Raw genomic sequence first — 12,938 nt, forward strand, 5'->3', positions numbered from 1 at the left:
CTGATCAAGAATATATATACTTTATAGGGTCGCAAATGAGTATTTCAATGCGTTACAAACGGAAAAACAAACTTAATATACCCTCCATACTATGGTGGAGGGTATAAAAAAAGTCATGCAATAGCAGTAGTAGCAAAAAATCTCAACGACCATGGCTGGCACAAAAAGCCGGTAGCTTAGTTTGTTTTGCTAACATTATTCGAATGCCTTTACAAAACATGATAACATAGTAACAAACAAACCTCAAAACCTTCCCACAAACCTATTTTTTTCACAAAAGCTAATTTGGGACGGGGTAACAACATTGCCTACGCGTTTCGTATGAACTCTCTGCAGAAAAACTATCTTCAGCAATCACATTTTTATGGAAGAGTTTAAATTTAATTTTTTACAAAAAAGCAGTAGGAGAGATAGTATATACCTATATTTGGCTTCGCTTTTATGTGGATTTCCTACGATAGCAGACTGGAAGCTGTGGGGGGATAAGTTGTGGCTTCTATCCTATGCTCCAAGAGATCTTCAACTGTTCTGTGTCCACGTTCCTTAAAAATCGTATAGAAAAGGTTTATTACTTTCAAATTTCTAAAAAATATATACAGGTTCGACTCTTTTCAACTCTTTAAATTATGTACATAGTTGGGATTTTTCACTAGTGGCAACCATTCATGTTAATACCATTTTCTTCTGTGAGATTATTATTTTTGACTATTGTCACAATACATGCCAAGTTAAGGTAGGACAAGTGTGTACACATTTGTACGAAACCGACTGGATGCTAGGACAACATTTACGGTTCGGTTCATATACCCAGCATTCTCCACAGGACACACAAATTCAACGGCTTTTAAATATATCAAACAATGTGTCGCGTAAAGAAACTTGGGGGTGTAACTGAATCCAGTAGGAATTTTCGCTAATGAGCAAATAACATCTTTAAAATTCATTTTTACAGCCTTTGATACATCTTTAGTCGAATATGTGGCAATCATTAGGATCCCAACAGTGTTTGTAGCGTGGTATGGTCTTTATCGATTTATTTAATTTTGGGACTACAAACACTTGACTATCTAAGGAAAATTCAATTCTCTCAGCTATTTATGAATTAGTTAACAATGAAATAGATTCGGATGAACTTTTAACACTCTACTTTGTTTGAACTATTTTTGCAGTCCATTAACGAGATTTTTTGTATCATCTGGTTTATACACTAGAGTTAGTCTGACCTGTGCTTTCTAACAACTGTCAAGATGGACGCATGACAATGGTTTTGTGTAATATTCCGACAATGACGGATTTCTTGCTAAAGGTATTGTATGGTGTTTTATTGAAGCTCCCGTTGAAATCTAAATACCAAGGTTGGGCTAAAAAACTGAGAAGCGGGAGGCCTATCCTTGTAAGAACTCCATTGGTAAAGTTGAAGGCTTAGACCGCATAGCATACACTGGTTGTATGTATATGTGGTACGTCTAGTGACAGACACTTTAAAAACTATTATGTACGCAAGCGGCTACAACAATACTGATCTACGGAGCAAGTTGCAAGTTGTTCTGAACTTGATTCTGTATCTCCTGGTTCAGTTTTAAGTAACTAACATCCAGTTTTTCTGAACTGTTTATACCCTACACCAATCTGTGAATGTCTTAGTGCAGTTGTATGTAACATGCCTAAGGGAACGATATAGAATCATAATTACATAATATACATAGAATCATTTTCTGAGTCGATTTAGAAGAAATAATTTGGCCAAATTATATTGAAAGCAGTCGAGATTTGGATATAGCTGCCATATATATTTTCGTCCATTTGACGAAATTTAAAAAAAATATGGAATTTTGAAAACGGATCAGATTTGGATATAGATAGCTCCCATGAAATTTGTTTTCCAAAAATCCATTTAACACCGCGAAGCATTCCACGTAGAACCCACATGTGGTATACCAAAATTCATATCTCGACGAAATTAAACGATTTTGAGATGTGGGTCCATTAAGAATTGTAATCAAACTCCAGGCCGCAATTATGGACCAATTGTCACGTAATGTTGTACGGAAGTCCGGTTCTCACCATAATTAAATCGATTTGTAGTTTGTGGTGATCGTGAAATAATTATTGTAGCGGTTCTGTAGGTCGCAATGATGGTCTGATAGACACAACATTGTAAGTAAGGTTTGGGTTTACGACAAAGAAGAAGCTTGCAATTTAACATGATGAACAGATAATATTTAGCGGGTGAAACGGACCATAATTTTTGTGGAAAAATAATCAAATTTAATTCTAGTTCCATATTCTGAATTCTGGGGGCATATTCGAAAAAATTTGGAATGCGAAACTTGAGAACTTTACCCCTGCATTTAGCCTTACGGGGGTTTATACACTTTGATACGACCAAATATGTGCCTAATCGAAATAACGGTGTTAGACCCCAAGTATGTTTGGAGGAAAGTTGTTTCAGACAACTTGGAGTCTATTTAGCCCGGTTCGTCCGCTTGGTAGGCCGATTTGAACCAAATTTTGAACTTCTTAATATTTTGCCCAAACATAGTCCCAGTTCGAAGATGGCTTACATCCTTCACTTATCTCCCCCACAAAAGATCAAAACTATGGTATCAAATAATATGGTATGAAGGATAACTCTCGAAGGGAGCAACAGATTTGGTCCCAAATTAGCACATCAAATTATTTCTTCTGGTTACAGATTGGGTTAGAATACCTGCTACGCAAAATTTGGAGAAAGTGAAGTTTAAGACCTTTCTTGGCAATTTTTGGTGGAGAGGTGTGGTGACAACTAAGTATTTCAAATGTCAAATGTTCAAATTACAGATAATTCGGTTAAAACTTGTAGGTAAAATTTTCAAAATACCGAAAATCGGGAGGTACCGTTATGTGGGGCTATACCTAAACATGGACCTATGTTCATAATTTTTTCGAATGTAAGTTTTTTTGGTCACTAAGAACCCTAAATATCAAATTATAGCTAATTCGGTCTAGAAATGTGACTTAAAACGTCAAAATACCTGAAATCGGGCGGTAACGTTATATGGGGCTATTCCAAAACATGGACCTATGTCCACTAGTTTTGTTATATAAGTTTATTGACACTTAAGAACCCTAAATGTCAATTTATAGCTAAATCGGTCTGAAATACCGTAAGTCGGGGGGTACCGTTATATGGGGCCTATACCAAAACGTGAACCTATGTCCACAAGTTTTGTTATATAAGTTTATTGACACTTAAGAACCCTAAATGTCAAATTATATCTACATCGGTCTGAAAATGTAGCTAAAGACGTCAAAATACCGTAAATCGGGGGGGGGGGGGGGGGCCGTTATATGGGGGCTACACCAAAACGTGGACCTATGTCCACAAGTTCTGTTGTATAAGTTTATTGACACTTAAGAACCCTAAATGTCAAAGTATAGCTAAATCGGTCTAAATGTAGCTAAAAACGTCAAAATACTGTAAATCGGGGTGTACCGTTATATGGGGGCTATACCCACACGTGGACCTATGTCCACAAGTTTTGTTATATAAGTTTATTGACACTTAAGAACCCTAAATGTCAAATTATAGCTAAATCGGTCAGAAAATGTAGCTAAAAACGTCAAAATACTGTAAATCGGGGGTACCGTTATATGGGGGCTATACCAAAACGTGGACCGATATAGCCCATCATCGAACTTGACCTGCCTGCAAACAAAAGACGCATTTTCCCAATTTCAGCGTCCTATCTCCATTTTTGTCGATGCTAGAGTGATTACCGCAGACGGGCGGACGGACATGCACAGATCGACTCAGAATTTTACCCTGATCAAGAATATATGTATATACTTTATAGGGTCGCAAATGAGTATTTCAATGCGTTACAAACGGAAAAACAAACTTAATATACCCTCCATACTATGGTCAAGGGTATAAAAATTCAGTTGAGCCCGGTTGGGATGTGGACCAGGGTCTAAGCATTCTGAACCTGAAAATTTATATTTTGGAATCTTAGTTTGTTTAGAAAATATAGATTTTTGACACAAAAAAACCTTTAGTGGACACACTGTGTACTGAGATGAAATAAGCATCTTAGAGCTTCAAGGTTATTCTGAAGAACTGATGAGAACATTATTTGGAAGATTTTTTCGAAAGTTTACTTGGTTCAACTCCCAGTAGTTTAGCTGAAATTTTCAATATTTGATAGATTTTGATGTCATTTCTTATGTGGTCTATCCAACAGATTTGTGCTACTAGCTTAGGGATACAAGGCTAAATTCCTATTCGTTGACGAGATAAAAGCCCGATTAATGCAAAAAAAAATAGTTTTAGCCAGGTTTAGATGAGGCCATAAAATTCGAACTGGATCTGCCTTTGTCCTATCAGATCCAGATCCCAACTTTCAGTGTTGAATAGTGTTATATTGAAATATTCGTTATAATATTCAATTACAATAAGATTCTTCTCAAAATAACGGCTTTAATAAAAAGAAAATTCACCACATAATTTGTATCAAATGTTAGCAATCGACAGTAAATGTTAGCAAACACAGCTCTGTTATTTGCGAACATTTGGCATTGCATAAAGCAAGCGAGGCGGATGCATGAGTTTTATGCAAACTTCATTGGTTTTACCCATAGACAAATTATCTTATAGACCAAGGAATTATCTCACTGAGTACGGTTAACTCACTTTAAAATGCCAATAATTATAAATTTATTAACTAATGATGCTGGTAAAAGATTATATCTGAATAGTCTATGTCGGAATAAACATTCTCAGCAAAATCTTGTAATATCTTCAAAAGCTGTTTCGAAACATTTTGAGTTTTTTGGTGTGAGTGAAACTGCTGCGCATAACATGAGTTTTTCCTCGTCTATACGATAATTTGTCTACTGTTACATTTCGAGTTTTCGTTCGATTTTACCAACAGCTAAAACAAATAGAGGCTCTGTTGGTAACAGACGACTAGGCGTAGCATAAAACAACAGAGTCTGGTGCATGGGTTTTATGTGAACTTCGATGTGGAAAATGGAAAATGTTACAACGAAAATTGCTTTAACAACATTAAAGGCAGCAGTATGAGAAAATGTTATGGCATGCAATCGTAGTTATGTTTTGTTGAGGCATCTCCTGCAACAACGTTAGTCAATGTTCGTTTGCTGAATATGTCCGTTGTGTTGTATCAAACGTTGCAATGTTGGCTCCAACACCAAAGAATTTAGAGTCTGTAAAACCGTTAATTTTTACAATTTAGTTGCAATTTGGCGCTTGATGTGTAAATAAGTTTGAAGCGGTTAAATAAGTTTTGTGCTTTTTGAACGTTTTACGGGAGTGAAGTGAAATAGATTTACGTTAGTACAAAAAAATTAAGTGTTGCAATATAAAACATCTTAGTGATGTCAAGAAAAAGATGGAAAATTTAAATAAAAAAAAACAGTAAATAAATAAAATTATTTGGTGGAGATTATGGAAGAAATAATTTGAAAATATATTTAACTAAACTAAAATAATAAAATAAAATAAAAAATTAAAGAAAAAATTTAATGAAATAAAAAATAAATTAAATTAACATAAAATAACACGTTGCGAGTTTAATAGTGATTTTTAAGCATAAGAAGATATACAGAATATTCAGAAATAAATAACCAATAAAACAATTTTTATAATGTGAAAAGAAATATTTTTAATTTGTCACTGTATCATATATGTATCTCTTGGGATAATTCCTTCTCATCGTTTAATCAGCCAATAAAAGTATTTTTGATGCCTCCAGCTACGAATGATTGACTAAAGCCTCTTGTTAAAAACGATCATATTTTTTACTGAATTTTAACAACGAAACTTATACGTGATCGCATGCATTTCTATATTTCTTGATTTTTCTTAAACGAAAGAAAATTAACAACAACATCAAAATAGTCTTAAAACAACAACAAATGCACATGTAATTGAACAACATCCTAAGCAATTAACCAACCAAATATAAACGGAATCAAAGTGTTGTGTTAAAATCAAGTCAAACCAAACGAAGAAAAAAAAACAACTAAAGCTCTACAAAACACGCACACCCAATATTACTACGATAGATTGTGTTAAGCGTTGGAAAAATTGTTTGAAAGCAGAAAGAAAAAAAATAGTGTAAGCATTTGGCCAAAAAGGAAAACAATCATCAGTGTTCATCATTGTTATCGTCAACATCATCATTGCCATAACCATCTCTTTCGCCTGCTTTTACTGCTGCTGCTCTAATATGGCTGGTATTTTTTTAAGTTATGGTCATAAACTTTACTGGATGGATGGCTAGTTGTCTGTGTTGTTTGTTTCTTTGTTAGTTTTCGCATTTTTCAGCAGAATAGAAAAAATTAAAACTGATTGATAAAAAATTTAATGGAAAGTTTGAAGTTGTTGTTTGCGTGTTATGAATTAAAATTTAGACAACATAGACGTTTCCCGGAGAAGTATGGTCTGGACGGATGTAGTGGAATTAAAAGAGATGGAATAAATATGTGAAAAAATTTGGGACGTTAATATAAGAATCGTATAGTGAATAACATCAATTGATAACCCAATCTCTGTGGAAGATTGTAGTAAAAAATTAAATTTTCGCTTTATCGCGTTTTTAGGGCACGAAGTGGAACAAATCGATATTAAACAAGTAAGCAAAGGCTATAGTCGGACAGGGCCGACCATACGATACCCTACACCACTACCCTGCGAGTTAGCTTTCAGCAAATCAAAGTTTCTTTTGGACAAATAAGCTAATTTTAAGAAATATGTTTTTGGAGTCTGCAGCCTTATCACATTAAGTTTAAATAACAATATAATAATTGTTCCACAAAGATCACAGAAGGGACAGGGCGTGCACCACGATTCATATTACAGCAATAGTATGGGGCCTACTGTTTATCGCCGAGTCCGAAAGGCATGTCTTAAAACACCACCTGTAGAGAAGTTGTACATGGTTGAAATACTCAGAAAATGTCGCCAAATTTACTGAGGGGTATTTTTCCATCGTTGGAAATTTGATGTTTGCTGGCCGGGAATCGAACGCCCGACCTTCAGCCTGCAAGGCGGGTGTGCAAACAATTGTACCATGGTGGCACCAATAAGTAATTTAAGAACGGACATTTAGTCTGGACCTAATTTTTGCCTATTTTGACATATTTGCTAAACCATATGCAAGACTTTGTGCCCTAAATATCCCATCGAATTGGCTGAAAGTTTGTATTAAGTATTCGTTCATCACAATTTTCGACCTGGAATTTATCGGTATAGGTCCAGGTCTTCATATAGCTCCCATAGAACCGTACCTCCCGATACCCGGTATTTTGAAGGATGTGGCCTCAATATCAAACTGAAGTGGCTGACATTTTGTATTCAGTCTTCGTTGGAGGTAAAAAAACTTTCCACCTGAAATTTGTCGTTATATGTCCACATCTTCATATACATAGCTCCTATAACCAGAACCTACCGATTTTCTGTACTTTGAAGGTTATGGTATTAAGTCTTCATTGTAGGTATTAAACTTTCCATCTGAAATTTGTCGGCATAGTTCTAGGCGTTCATATAGCTCCCATACAACGAAAGCTCCCCATTTTCGACATTTTGAAGATTGTGGCTCTGGTTACAGATTTCTCTATTTTATTGACTTGTCTGAAGTGAATTTCAAACAGAAAAATGTACACAAAACATTTTAGAAGATGTTATTGAAATATATGTAGCATACGAAAATATGTGAAATACAGAAATTTTCCATATGCAAAAATAATATTTGCATATGCATAATTTATACATTTCGCATATTTTTGCATATGTGATATATTTCGATTGGAATTTAATTAGAAGCCAAAAATATGCAAATTTTTCAAAAAATAGGTGTTGCATAAAATTCCGCTGTCTACATATCACTGAGCTGATATTAATCGGGGTGCTCTCATTGATATGAGAGAAGGCTCCATTGTCCCTACTGGAATGTTTGTGGAACAATTATATACAGTACATTTTAAGAATTATTCTTAAATTTGAAAATTGGCGTTGTTTAGCAATTTCTGCTACATCTTTAAATTTTGAACAATTGGACAAGTAATATGATAGGGTTCCACGCAATTTGTAAGAACTGGTAATTTGTCTGTCATGATAGAGAAAATTTGTAGCATGGGAGGAAGATATGGTTCTCTTCACAAAACTCATTATATCTTAGGTAGTAGGCCCGTTACCAAGCACACATATTATTGCAACTTTCATCAGAGGAAAGATCGGTAGTTAATTTTTCATATATAGGCGACTTTGACGGTATATGGCCTCCAGGGATTCAAATATGGACCAAAAATAAAATGTTTTTATTTAGCATACAAAAGTAATGGTCCATTGCACCCGCTAAATAATATCAGATCATCATCAAAACTTGTAGGCATCTTCTTCGACCTAAACCCTTCCTCGTTCAAAATTTCGTGACTATTGATCTATAATTGCGACCTCAAGTATGCTTTTGATTACATTACAAGCAAAACTCTCGATATATTAGGCTGTAACTCTGTTATCTGACCACGTAAATCAACATAATTGGCATTAATTGAAAGGTCAAGAGCTGTCCTTCCAAATATTATTTATGTGGACGGAATGTGTTGTCCAGGAATAAAGGTATTACCGGTATATTAAAAATTTTCACAATTTTCACACAAAAGTTGTGGTCCATTTAACCCTCTAAACATCATCCGATCACCATCACAAATTGCAAGCTTCTTCTTTGTCATATAATCTTACATTATTTAAAATTTCGAGGCGATCGATACAAAATCGAATAAAAATTTTGTTTTTGGTCTATTTCACCCGCTTAATATTTGTCGATCATCACCAATAAGAATAGGGATCTATTCTGATCTGAACCCGACCTCCATACAAAATTTCGTGGCGATCGGTCCATAATTGCAGCCTGGAGCGTGTTTACAATTTATAATGGACAGACGGACGGACGGACGGACGGACAGACACACATCTCAAAATCGCTTTATCTCGTCGAGATATGAAGATTGGTATACCACATTGGGGGTCTCCGACGAATATTTCGCGGTGTTACATGAATGTTTACCAAAACAAACTTATAATACCCTTTACCACATTGTGGTATAGGGTATAAATAGGAAAGTAAACTTTTTTGTGCTAATGGCAAAAGGTTTTTATACCCTACACCAGGAGGGTATTATAAGTTGGTTTTGGCCAAAAAGTTTGTAACGCATCGAAATAATGGTCGTAGACCATACATATATATATATATATATCAGGAACAATGTCTAAAATTGTCCTTTCCATTTCAAAAAAATCAACAAAAAAAATTTTGATATTACATCAATGATTTTTGGTACATAGATTAAGAAAAAAATCCGCATTCCAAATCTGTTTTCGTTACTAACATTGATCGTTGCGCGCCAAAGATATGACCGTTTTAATTATGATAATTAGAAAAAATTCTAAAAAAATCGCGGCTTAATATAGTTCGCTGTTATATCCTATTATCGTTAACTGAATTCGTAACGTTTGCGATGATGCAAAAAATAATCGCAAAGTCTCAATCGATTCGCGAAAAATCAAATTTGTTAAATAATTTCACGTATTTACAAACATATTTTTGAAACAATAGCGCTCATACTTACGAAAAATATATAAAAAAAATTATAACAGCATCCAGACATTTTGAGGAATAAAATGAAACCTAATTTGTGAAGGTTGGAGCTATAGTATTCGTGTTATTTGCAAAAATACGAAGAAAATATTACGAAAAAATTAAAATCATATTATTCTAATTTTATTTTTTTATGGTTTTATAGGAAAGGTTAGAGAAAAATGTTTGAGTTCTTCGGCATTTTCGTCAAAATTTCACGTAATATTGATGATATTCCGTTGTAACAAATTTGTCGCTTATAATTTTCCTATTGGATAATATTATTAGAACCTTATATTAAATCACAAGGAATTCCAATTGTGGCATAACGTTAAAATAACGTTGTATTGAATAATACAACATCCGATTTTACAACACAGCGAATCAATCCCTTTTATTTGATGTACAGTTTGTCAAATTCTATTTGGCGGCCACGATGTAGTATCTGCTGCATATTAGGGTGCAAAATACAGTAAAATGGTCATAATTTCCGCGAAGTTCATTTACATTTTATGCGCATCCGATTTCTATAATCACCATTAAAAAATACATCGTTCTATGCCGTTTCAATGTGATCCATCAAGAACCGTGGATGTAGCATCGAACTCAATTTTTAGAAAATATCTATTATATCTCTGGATTTACGAGAGTTTTTAAATATCTGTTTTCGCGCAGTTTAAACACGCGTATCGATCAATTTATTTAAGTAGAACTGACACATCCAAAACGCGTTTTAATATGCGATATTTTCAAAATAATTTTTTGCAAATTTTCGAAATTTGAGGGGTATCATATCCGCCGATCTAGTGGGTGGATTTGTACGCGTCGTGGCTTGTTAGATTCAGAACGTAAAAAACTAAATTTACGCTGGTTTCCACGATAATCGAATGACGTTTGTAAATTTTAAACCAAAAATATAGGTTTTTGAGAAAAATTTACGCACAAAAATTTCGTGTTTGGGCGCAGATTACTGTGATCCTGTGAGGGCTACACCTTCATGTTATACATTAAAAAATGCGAAATCGCGAGTACTACAATCAAATAATAAGCTTTTAAAAAAATTAAAATTCAAAAAACCCCATTTTTCAGGTTTCAAAATGTCAGCATCCGTTTGAGGTAGATACAGTGGATATATTAAAAAATCATACATTTGAAACTTCAACTCTGAAGTGTACTCTTTAACTTCTACTTTGAGCATTAAGCTCTTCATTGTGTTGTAAAATCACTAATTGGAAAATAACATAATGAAACTCGTTTATTTCAACGATTTTTTCCGATTTTTTTACATTAGTACGACCACAGCTTCCACTCAAATTATTATTTTAAGAAACCCCTCGGTGAATCGGGCTAAAACAGTTTATTTTACCGAAATGCGGTCAAAAGTTATGATATAGTAAAACTGATCGCGAGTTACAATACCGTTTCAACATAAGTTAATTTTCTACAAAAAGCTGGATATACCAAAATGAATGTCTCGACGAGCTGAGTCAATCTGGCTATGCGTGTCCGTTCGTCCTTCCGTCCGTCTGTCCATCTAAACCTTGTAGTCACGCTACAGGTCGCAATTTTCGTCCGATCGTCACCAAATTTTGTGTGTTGGTGAAGGTCCCCGAGGGGAAGAAGCCTATTGAGTTTGGTGATGGTCGGATAATATCCAGGTGTCGTAATGGGCAAAAAACTTATTTGGAGAAAAAGTCAACATTTTATTTCAAAGCAAATATCTCCACTTCTATAAGAGGTATATCAAAAGCAAAACCTGCAGCGCAGGTTGCCGTAGGTCGTCAAGCAACGAAGATATCGCAATAGCCGCTAATAGAACCCAAGTTTTTATTTTTGCGATTTTACCCAGCAAAATTTGAAGGAGTGTGTTCCATGTGATGACGTGATTTCATGGCATCTTTTGCATTGGTTCAAACGAAGTCGTGAAAGATCCGATCTTTGCATTAGCATTTGAACCAATGCAAAGGAAGTCGTGAAAGATCCGACCTTTTCATCAGCACTTGAATCCATTCCATCGATCCAATAGAGATGAATTTTGTGTTTTTATTTATACACATTTCTCTAAATATATAAGATTAATTATTTACAATAGGCTTGATGTTGTCGGTGTCTCGAAATCACAACCGACGTTGCTAAAACTCTCGTCGTAATGATAATGTCATTGCATAGGGTTGGTGGAAATGACATGCCAAAGCATTGGTGGAAATGACACGCTTTGGATCAAAAAATGAATAGCATCTTTTGGGGTCCACGCTCATATAAAATTCATCGATGAAGATGCTAAAAAGATGACATGCCAGATCACATTCTCCCATGATTGAATGGCATCTTTCGCATCGAACATTTTGCTGGGAAGTCATAACTCTATTATATACACTTTGATACGATCTAAAATGTGTTTCATCGAAATAATGGTTTTAGTCCCCAAATATATTTGGACGAAATTAGTTTCAGACAATTTCCGTTCGTCTGTGTGTGTGAAGCGCACGATAAATCTTGAACGGATTAGCCGACTTCGGTACCGTTACAAAAATCGACTCCGGAGTCGGACTTGTTTTATACTTTGATTGTTTTAATAACCAGAGTCTACCTCTATTGATATTTATTAATGACTGATGTTGTATTAGTGGGGTGACGTAGGGGATGGAAGATACCAAGGAACTGTCCTGACCGGTTTTAACATGGCAAAGCGCAGGATTTATCTTGGTCCCTCTTTCATCTCAAGTGGACCTCCCCGTGGTGTCACCTGGGGAACTGCCTTTAACACCCGCTAAAGGTAGTGAGCTAACATGTGCCGCGCGTTCACCCATAAGAACGTTAAAAACTTGGGTTTGGGCGTCGGGTTAGTAACCCTCCCCTAGAAAAAACATCCTACTATGAAAAAACGAAAGAAAAGAAAAACAAACCCCTCTAAAGTTGACGAACCCCGCAAACGTTTTAAGGACCATGATCTGCGAATCTGCACCTGGAATGTTCGCACTCTTTATAGAGAAGGTGCAGTCTTCGCATTGCCAGACGTACTTGAAAAGTACAAGGCCGATATTACTGCCATACAGGAAATACGATGGATTGGGAAAGGCGTCACAACAACACCTAAAGGTGACGCACTGTATTATAGCTGCCATGACGTAAAGCATGAGTTTGGTTGTGGATTCGTAGTTAGTCGGAGACTAAAACATCTGGTATCCAGCTTCATCCCAGTGAATGAAAGACTTGCTGCAATTCGAATAAAAGCTAAATTATTCAACATCAGCTTTATTTGTGTATTGTTCGGGAAATTCAGTCTCCACAGTGAAA

The 12,938-nt window shown here is 35.2% G+C and overlaps 1 protein-coding gene across 2 annotated transcripts in view; it reads left to right on the top strand.

Moving 5' to 3' along the window:
• Window positions 1–5,235: 5,235 nt before the first annotated feature.
• Window positions 5,236–12,938, top strand: part of LOC141397630 (uncharacterized) — a 436,048-nt gene continuing 428,345 nt past the window's right edge. The window contains exon 1 of one of the 2 annotated variants that reach the window (XM_073974184.1): window positions 5,236–6,121. The gene's annotated coding sequence lies outside the window, so the exon portion shown is untranslated. The remainder of the gene's footprint in view (window positions 6,122–12,938) is intronic. The other variant, XM_073974185.1, reaches the window with a different exon arrangement.

This window comes from Musca autumnalis, unplaced genomic scaffold, assembly GCF_047663935.1.
Source record: "Musca autumnalis isolate F117 unplaced genomic scaffold, ASM4766393v1 scaffold_3, whole genome shotgun sequence".
NCBI classification, from domain to species: Eukaryota; Metazoa; Arthropoda; class Insecta; order Diptera; family Muscidae; genus Musca; species Musca autumnalis.